At 41.5% G+C, this 9,657-nt stretch overlaps 1 non-coding gene across 1 annotated transcript; it reads left to right on the top strand.

Moving 5' to 3' along the window:
* Nucleotides 1–1,123: 1,123 nt before the first annotated feature.
* On the top strand, nucleotides 1,124–1,229 carry LOC132539162 (U6 spliceosomal RNA). Its single transcript, XR_009550463.1, has one exon. It is a non-coding gene; the product is annotated as a U6 spliceosomal RNA (small nuclear RNA).
* The last annotated feature ends 8,428 nt before the right edge of the window (nucleotides 1,230–9,657 follow it).

The following is a 9,657-nucleotide window of genomic DNA, read 5'->3' as shown; positions in this document are numbered from 1 at the left end:
GAGACCTGTCAAGCATTTCTGTCTCATTATCTTGCAGATTTTCCCCTAGTGGAAAAGGACTATGGACCTTAACAGTTTACCCTTCTTCTCCACCCCCCTTCCTCAGAGAGTACCTCTTGAATCAAAAACAAGCTTGAGATACATTTTGGGAAGAAAAACAATCCTTTCTCTTTCATTACCCTCCTTTCTTGGATTATTATTTTTTAGTTCTGTTAACAGATTTGCCCTAGAGCCCAGAGAGTTTTTAGGCCATGCTTTGAGATTAATTAAAAAGACACAGTTTCTGTATCTTTACTGCTAGATGAAATAAAATTATTTACTGTTTGCCCTTTCCACAGCAGGGAATCCATTATTCAGGAGACTAACAGCTATGTCCTTTCACCTTATCTTACAGATATTTTGAAATCTTTCTGCTACTGTAAGGAGGAGTTCAAGGAGCAAAATAATTTGCATATTTAATTTGTCAGGTTATAACTATAAAACAGAACCATCTGAAGAACACAGGGAAGTTTTTGTTCTCACATTCTTGTGGCTGCATTTATGTAACTGGCTTCACTAGAACAAAACTAGGCTTTTCCTCTGGAGGGGGTGAATGCTGGGAAAATTCCAGATGCAGGCAGAATACACTATTCAGAGGGACTATCAGACACACAGCAGGCAAGCTATTATTATTAGTTGGGGTGTCTAAGCTACTAGTTGAGGAAGAGTGCTCCAGAAGACTAGCCTTGGCTTGGTGGAAGAGAACACTGACACATTATTTGGGAGATATACTTGTGGACTTTAGAGTTAGGGAAGTCTTGTTATAGCTATCAAAACCTTGAGCCACTCCACAAACATTTAAAAGGAAGATTAGGGGGGCTGAGCAGTGGTGCAAGGCAAGGCAAAGTCAAGGGCAAGGGCAAGGGCAAGGCAAGGGCAAGGCAAGGCACACTTGGTCCCCACCTGCAGGGAGAAAGCTTTGCAAGTGGTGAAGCAGTGTTGCCATGTTTGTCTCTCTCCCTCTACATCACCCTTTCCCCCCTCAGTTTCTGGCTGTCTCTACCCAATAAATAAAGATAATAAAAAAATTAAACAAAAAAGACTTCATCAGACATGAAACACAGACATCAAAAATGCTGTTAATGTCCTCACTCTGGCAGCACATTTACTAATATTAAAATGATGCAGAAAGATTAGCATTGTTTCTGAGCAAAGGTGACTCCAAGAATGGTGATAGAGTCCATATATATATATATATATTATTTAAGAAAGGATAAATTAACAAAACCATAGGGTAGGAGGGGTACAACTCCACACAATTCCCACCACCCAATCTCCATATCCCACCCCCTCCCCTGATAGCTTTCCCATTCTCTATCCATCTGGGAGCATGGACCCAGGGTCATTGTGGGTTGCAGAAGGTGGAAAGTCTGGCTTCTGTAATTGCTTCCCCGCTTCTTCTTCTTCTAGTGTTTGCCCTTCTTTCATAGCCAGTCAACAGCGTCAGGTTGAGCCTGATGTAAAGTTTCGAGACCTCCTTTGAATCTGGAGAGGTGGCAGTCATTGACTATGTGGGTCATAGTCTGTCTGTAGCTGCAGGGGCAGTTTGGGTCATCTCTGACTCCCCAGCGATGGAACATAGCGGCGCACCGGCCATGGCCTGTTCGATAGCGATTGAGGAGGGCCCGATCATAACGTGCTAGGGTCAAAGCCGGGTTGACGCTTGCAGGGGTCTGTGATGAGGTGTTTGTTCTTTACCTCAGCTGACTGCCAACTCTGTTTCCAAGAGTCTGGAACAGAGAAGTTCAGTGTAGGCGTAGGGGACCAGATTGGGTGACGAGATGTCAAGCGTTGGACAGGGTGGGTGAAGATATCCGCGTATATTGGCAGGTCCGGTCGAGCGTAGACGTGGGAAATGAACTTAGATGATGCCGCATCCCGACGAATATCTGGCGGGGCGATGTTGCTAAGAACTGGCATCCATGGAACCGGGGTGGAACGGATGGTTCCAGAAATTATCCTCATGGAGGAATATAATTTGGAATCGACCAAGTGGACATGGGGGCTACAGAACCATACTGGGGCACAGTATTCTGCAGTGGAATAGCATAATGCCAGAGATGATGATCGTAGCGTGGAAGCGCTCGCGCCCCATGAGGAGCTGGCCAGTCTTGCAATGATGTTATTCCTCACGCCCACCTTTGCTGCAGTTTTTATGTGATGTTTGTGAAATGACAGAGTGCGATCGAGAGTAACACCAAGATAGACTGGCTGGGCTTCATGCCGGATTCTCGTATCGCCAAGCTGCACATTAAGCTCACGCGAGACCGAGGCATGGTGTAGATGGAAAACAGATGATACTGTTTTTGCAGTGCTAGGGATTAGTCGCCATTTTTTACAGTAATCAGATATCAGAGACATGTCTTTCATGAGTGTTTCCTCGAGGATGTCGAACTTGGATGCCTGAGTTGCACAGCAGATGTCATTGGCGTAGATGAACTTCCTTGAAGAAGTTTCTGGGAGGTCATTGATGTAAATATTAAATAGCGTAGGAGCCAGAACAGAGCCCTGGGGGAGGCCACTTGAGACAAGTCTCCATCTGCTAGACTTGTCACCCAGTTGCACCCGGAATCTTCTGTTTTGGAGAAGAAATGATATAGTGTTGGCCACCCATGGAGGCAGGCATCTTGAGATCTTGACTAGGAGACCGCGGTGCCAGACCGTGTCATAGGCTGCTGTGAGATCAACAAAGACAGCACCCGTCTTTAAATTCTTCTGGAATCCATTTTCAATGTAAGTTGAGAGGGCCAGGGCTTGTTCGCAGGTAGATCTTCCTGGGTGGAAACCAGCTTGGGCGGGTGATAGGAATTTCTTCTGTCACGTATTTCTCCTCTTACAGAGAAATTCCTATCACCTACGCTTCCCTGCTGAACATGGGCGTTGACTGGTCGGTCCATACTCCCAGCCTGCCTCTCTCTTTCCCTATTAGGGTGGGTCTCTGGGGAAGCGGAGCTCCGTAGAGTCCATATTTTAAAACAAATCAAAATCCACAGATTAGTCATGAGGTAAGGTCCACCGGTCTCTGGAAATTTTCTCTCACACCACCTGTGACAAAGTGAGAAATTGTTTTAATTTCATGTGATTTTAAAGTTCAGAGTCTTTTATTTCCTTTATTTCCATTTTCTTTCTTAAGGATTTATTTACTTGTTTATGAGAAAGAAAGGGAGAGTGAATCAGAGCATCACTCTGGCACATGTGATGTTGGAGCTTGAACTCAGGGTTTCATGCTTGAGATCCCCAACACTTTATCCATGCACCTCCTAGGCTGCATTTCAATGCATTTATTACTTGTGATCTATATACCCCCAAATTCTAGGTGGAATTATGCCTGCAGGAAAAAAAACAACAGCAACTAAATGCTTTTGATAGAAGAATGCCCTAGAAGTGTTTTATTTTATACAATGAGATGTAGCATGTCACAATGGTATGGAGAGGATGACAGTGACAGATCTAGGTTGTGGAAAAGTTTTGAGGGTAAGGAAGTATATAACTGGGAGTAAAACTCACTCCAACACTATAGTGGTGAAGGTTGGGGTATATGTGGACCATGGCAGTAATCATATTCCATTTTAGCTAGCCGGGTACCCCATTTCTCAACTTAACTCCTATTCACTGACTTCAAATACTTAATATTTTTGTTGCCTCAGATTTAACCAAGAAGACAGGAATTAAATAAGTCATGCGATCTGATTACTTACCAAGATAAATTTTAGCATTTGATAGATTGCAGCAGGAAAAATTCAGGTTTTCTGAATAGCATTAAAAAACAAACTCATGTTTTGATTTTGCTGAATCTCATCTTTTCTGTCCTTAGGTATAGTATCACTTAAGTCAATGAATAGTTTAGACATGTCTTGCATACCAAGATACTATGTTAAAAATTTGAACAAAGTGCAATGAGTACTAGAGTTAGCTCTTGATAAAATTCATTCACTGTGAGTTTATTTTGCCAAACACAATGCTTCTTACATTATATACCTATCTCACATAACCATAATAATCATCTGAGGTATTGATACAGTAACTATTGCTGAACAAGAAATAACCCCATGTTTAGCTGCTTAAAACTCCAGTTTTATTATGCTGACAGATTCTGGGTCAAGAATTTAGACAGAACACAGGGAAAATGGTTTTCCTCTGATTCAAGTCTTAAGTCACTAGTGACAACTTGAGAGTGGGGGCCAGAATCATCTGAAAATGTCTTTACATATCTACCAGTTAACACTAAATGATGCTGGGTCCAGTGGCTGGGGAATCCTCCTGCGGTTCTCCATATGGTCAGGACTTCCTCAAATCATGGTGGCCTTAAAATCTCTACAAGTGAGTATCCTTGTTCACAAGGAAAAAAATTCTGCTGACTTTTATGAGTTGTCTTGGGTTCCATTCATCATTATTTCTAATGAATTCTATTGGTGTCAAATGAATTGCATGTCTACCCTATCTTCACATAGATCCTCCCTCCCCCTCATATTTTGAAGATAAGATGTCAAAGAATTTGTAGATATTTTAAAAACAGCTACAGACAATCTTTGCACAAAACATACCCATCTTCCAATAATCCCTAAAAAGAATATGTGTATCAGGCCTTAGCTTGAAGTCTACTATTTCATCATCAAAATCAAAGCCAGTGTGGGTAAAGCTCCATTTATAAATATGGTTTCTTTCATTATTTTTATTTTTTGCTTCCAAGGTTATTGCTGGGGCTCAGTGCAGGCACTATGAATCCATTGCTCCTGGCAGACATTTTCTCCATTTTATTGTATTGGACAGAGAGGTTGAGAGAGGAAGGAGAGATAGAGAGGGAGAGGGAAAGGAAGGTGTCCCTCCTGCAGGTGGTAAACGGGGGCTCAAACCAGGTCCTTGCGCTTCATATAATATGTGCTTAGCCAGGTGTATCACCACCAGGCCCCCTGAATGTGGTTTCTTTTTATGAAGACCTGAGCACTAAAACAATCTCTTTACTCCTGTCCTACCCTGCTAATCAGCACTCAAAGGTGGGTATTACCTAATTTCAAGAGTAGGGTACATAAACTTCATTTCTTAAATTGAACATTGTCAAATGATTTGTAGAAGTATTTTAAGACTGTAAAAGAGGTATCTTATTTTTTACAAATGAGGTTAAATAAGTGGTTGAAATGAAAAAGCCCAACTGTTGTTAAAATTTTTGGAAGGCTCTTGCCGGGCGGGTCTAGCTTCACAGGCGGTTAACAGAGACACGGAGACAACGGCTGGGCAGGGAAGCTGTATTTCTTTATTCAGGAACAACGATTCACAAACTAAGACAAACTAATCACCAAACAGAACTCTGCTGTCTCTTTGCGGTGGCGCAAGCACTCTCTCTTACTCTGGAACTCAGGAACTTTCCAACTCTGGAACTCTGGAACTCTCGTACTGGGGAACCCCCTGAAACTCTTCCACTGTGGAACTCTCTCTTACTCTGTAACTCTGAAACTCTCGAACTCAGGAACTTTCGGACTCAGGAACCCTCTCTCGGGGTCCCTCGGGGCGGGGCCAAGCAGGCCCACGAAATTAACAGGACTGATCCAATTCTCTTGGCGGGGGAGGGCTAGAACAAACCAATGTAAAGCATACGACACCCAACTTCATCATTAAAATATACTGCTTCCAGACTTTCCAGAGAGTAAACATTAACCCTAGAAGGAAGGTAGCTTTGTGCGAAAAGATAGTTATTGAGTTAAAGTTAGGAAGAAGTGATGAAACAAGGTATTTTATCTTAATTAAAATACTAAAAAAGGGGCCAGGCTGTAGTGCACAGGGACCAGGGGTCAAGACTCTGGTCCCCATCTGCAGGGAGGAAGCAGTGCTATAGGTGTCTCTCTATCCTCTTCTAGCTCTGCCTTCCCTCTCAGTTTCTCTCTGTCTCTATCCAAAGAAAGAGAGAAAGAAAAATTAAATGAACAGTTTATTTTGGAGGCTGGGTGGTGGCACATCTGATACCATGTGCAAGGATCTCAGTTCTAACCCCTGGCCTCACCTGCAGGGGAAAGTTTCACAAGGTGAAACAGTGCTATAGGTGTCTCACTTTCTTTCCCTCTTTCTCTCTCTACCACCCCCTTCCCTCTAAATTTTTCCCAGACTTTAACAAAGATAAATATGAAAATAAACAGTTAATTTTGTTGCTGTGAATTAAAATGTTTCACAAAGATAGTCATTAACCTGTTGGCTTTTTAAAATTTCACACAGGATAGGATGCATACTAGATCAGAAAGAAGGGCACTATTTCTAATATTCATGTGATTTGGAAAAAGGGAAGTGGGAAAAGGCTTGAAGATAGATAGGGGAGGGCAGGGTCTTGTCCGGAATCCCAGTGTACAAATTTGCATTAGTTCGTGGTATATTTGAGGTGGATAGAGAACTAAGACTAGGTAGGTATGGTGTAGTATCTTGTGAAGAGCTTTGAATGCTGTGATTAGGAACTTAAACTTTATTCTACAGATAGTACCATATAAGTGTCCTGAGCAGGAAAGTAGTATGACTAATATGTGCTTAAGTGAGATTAATTTCAAGATGATAGATGGATTCGTGTGTATTGAACTTAGAGGCAAATAACTAGAGGATAATTACTTAGCATGGTAATTATTAGGCAGTTATAATTTTCTAAATAGATATCAGTCTTTTGTCTTAGTTATCCCCTTCCTCCTGTCTCTGGTCTCTGAACTACATTCTGTAACTGAAGTAATTATTTTGTTAGTTATCCTATAAATATTAAAAATATTATTTATTCCCTTTTGTTGCCCTTGTTGTTTTATTGTTGTAGTTATTGATGTCATCATTGTTGGATAGGACAGAGAGAAATGGAGAGAAGAGGGGAAGACAGAGAGGGGGGAGAGAAAGACAGACACCTAAAGACATGCTTCACTGTTTGTGAAGCGACCTCCCTGCAGGTGGGGAGCCGGGGGCTTGAACTGGGATCCTTACGCCAGTCCTTGTGCTTTGTGCCACCTGCGCTTAACCTGCTGCGCTGCTGCCCAAATCCCTATCCTATAAATATTTTTATTAGTGATTTACAAAATTAAAGATAATAGGGGTACAATTCCATACCATCCTCACAACCAGAATTCTGTGTCTCCTTCTCCACTGGAAACTGCAGTAGTTCTTCCACGGTCTTTTAAATCTGTAACTATCTATCTTTATCTTATCTATCTATCTGTCTGTCTGTCTATCTCTCTCTCTATGTATATATTTTGTCCTTTTTTATGATTCAGTTTTCACTTCTTTACTCAGTCACATCTACACCTAATACGACTTCTGAGTGCCCTTCTGTTTTTTTCCTCTTCTCTCTCAGATAAGAGAAGCAGTGTGTGACTTACTCTGATGTTTTTAAATTTAATTAATTTGCTATTGGATAGAGACAGAGAGAAATTGAAAGGGGAGGGGGAGGTAGAGAGTGAGAATGAGAGAGACAGAGAGACACCTGCTGCTCAACTTCACCACTCATGATTTCCCCCTGCAGGTGGGGAACAAGAACCAGGGTCCTTGCACACTGTAGTGTGTGCGCTTAACCAGGTGCAACACTGCCCCCCACCCTGGTGTTTTCTAGATTCACTTCCCTTTCAGTGATAGTATAACACCAAGATTCCTGGTGACAAAACACTTCAGGTCCTGGTGGAATTGGGGTTAAAAGCCCTCTAGTCATCTTCCCCTATCACTTACCCTTCTGGGAATGTGGACCAAAGTTCTTTTTAGGATGCAGAAAGTGGGAGTTCTGGCTTCTATAATGGCTTCTCCACTGGACGTTGGCAGATTGATCCATACCCCCAGCCTGTTTCTACCTTCTCCTAGTGGGATGTGGCTCTGGACAGGCGAGGTTCCAGGACACATAGGTGAGGATATCTGCTCAGGGAATTTAGGATAGAATCATAGTAACATCTGCAACTTGGTGACTGAAAAGTAGTAAGATATAAAGTAGGACAAAATACATAATAAGTAGGATCCAAAAAGTAGGAATTGAGCAGATGAGATTAGGGATCTTAGGGTAGAACGAAGCTAGGAAGTCTATTTTAGATTTATTTCTAGCGGCCCATGAATTTATTAATCTTTGCTTGAGCTTGATAGCTGATTTGGAGATAGACTAAAAATATTGTCTGGGAAGATGATCTCAGAGTTGAGAACAGAACTTGAAAGCTGAAGTAGGGCAGAGAGTAGCTTTCAGACTTGAAGATAATATATAAATAAAATTAACTATTTACCACATCAATCTGACCCAAGAACCATATATATTCATATTTAGCACAGGAACCTGTACACCTCTGAGTCCCTGCCAGTCTGAGCTCACAGTTCATAATCACAGATGGGAACATTCAAGGCTGCACTCATTTCAGGACCAGTCGTCCTTGAGTGGCAGAGTAGGCTGACACAGCCTCTCTTTGGATAGTGGGGCAGTCCTTACTATGGCTAGTTTATAGTGAGGGGAATGTTCTGGAGAGGATCACAAAATGGCTTTTGATGACATTCCTGATGGAAGTGATCAGTGATAATAGAGAGAGGGGTCTGTTAGAGATCTAGGCCTGTAGTATCCATGGGGGAGTCCAGTGATTTCCTGACTAGGACCACAGGTTGTGAGGTGGCCTGGTATTAGCCTAAATGGCCATCATTAAGTGAGCCGGTTTCTTGTCCTTCTCCAGCTTTTGTAGTTCCTTCTTTAGACTTTCTCCTGTTTGTTAAAGCGTTGAGTGTCATTTGTATGCAAGCCAATATTAGGATTACAGGGCTTGGCCACAGTTAGGGAGGAAATAGACCTAGGATTTTAGTGGGGGTCTATGTTAACCTCAAGGTTTTTTTTTTTTATTTACTTGTTTGATGATTCTAGTAGTGGTTGTTATGGGGACAGTAATTGTTCTTTACACAAATACATATATACATATATTTTTGCCAGAATATCTTTTGACCAATTGTATACAGTGTTTTAAAGATTGTCAAAACATGATGATTATGTTGATGCCCTGTCAGAAGAGATTAAAAAATGGAGAAGTAAATTTTACTTTCTTATGTATAGTTAGTTGGGTAGATAGAGTGATTGAGGTAGTGAAGTAAGGTGTAGGAGAGGAGGGTATCTAGGTCTAAGTAATAAATATTTGATTAGTGAATTTATGGTGCCTTCTTTAGGCCAATCTTCTAGATTCCCAAGTTTTGTAGATCTAAGACTAATTACAGAGGACTATTTAGTATTTTCACTTTGAGGTCTATAAGTACCCTTAACTTATGGATATGTGTACACGTATATCCTTTACCCTAGGCCCTAACCTATACCTAGGATCTGTATCTTTGCCAGAAAATGTGCCATCTGAAATGCAATCAGGTAGTTCCACATGTTAGAAAATACCTCACCAGGCTAAAGAAACTGGGAGGTTGACATCTCAGGCTTGATGTCTCTGGAGACAGTCCACAGCCAAAAGGCAGTAGCAACATAATTTGGCATGAGGACACTGGTAACATTGATTTAGTTGAGACCAACAGAGGCAATATAACAGTATAAGGGATTAAGAGAAGAGACATCAAGAAATACAAGCCAAGTCCCAGAGGTTTATGGATGCGAAGAAATACAGATTTTTTTCTTTTTAAAAAGATTTTATTTATGTATTTAATTGAAATGATAGG

Source organism: Erinaceus europaeus, chromosome 6 (genome assembly GCF_950295315.1).
Source record: "Erinaceus europaeus chromosome 6, mEriEur2.1, whole genome shotgun sequence".
Taxonomy (NCBI): Eukaryota; Metazoa; Chordata; class Mammalia; order Eulipotyphla; family Erinaceidae; genus Erinaceus; species Erinaceus europaeus.
Note: the sequence above shows the minus strand (reverse complement) of the source record. Positions and strands in the feature narration are given on the sequence as shown.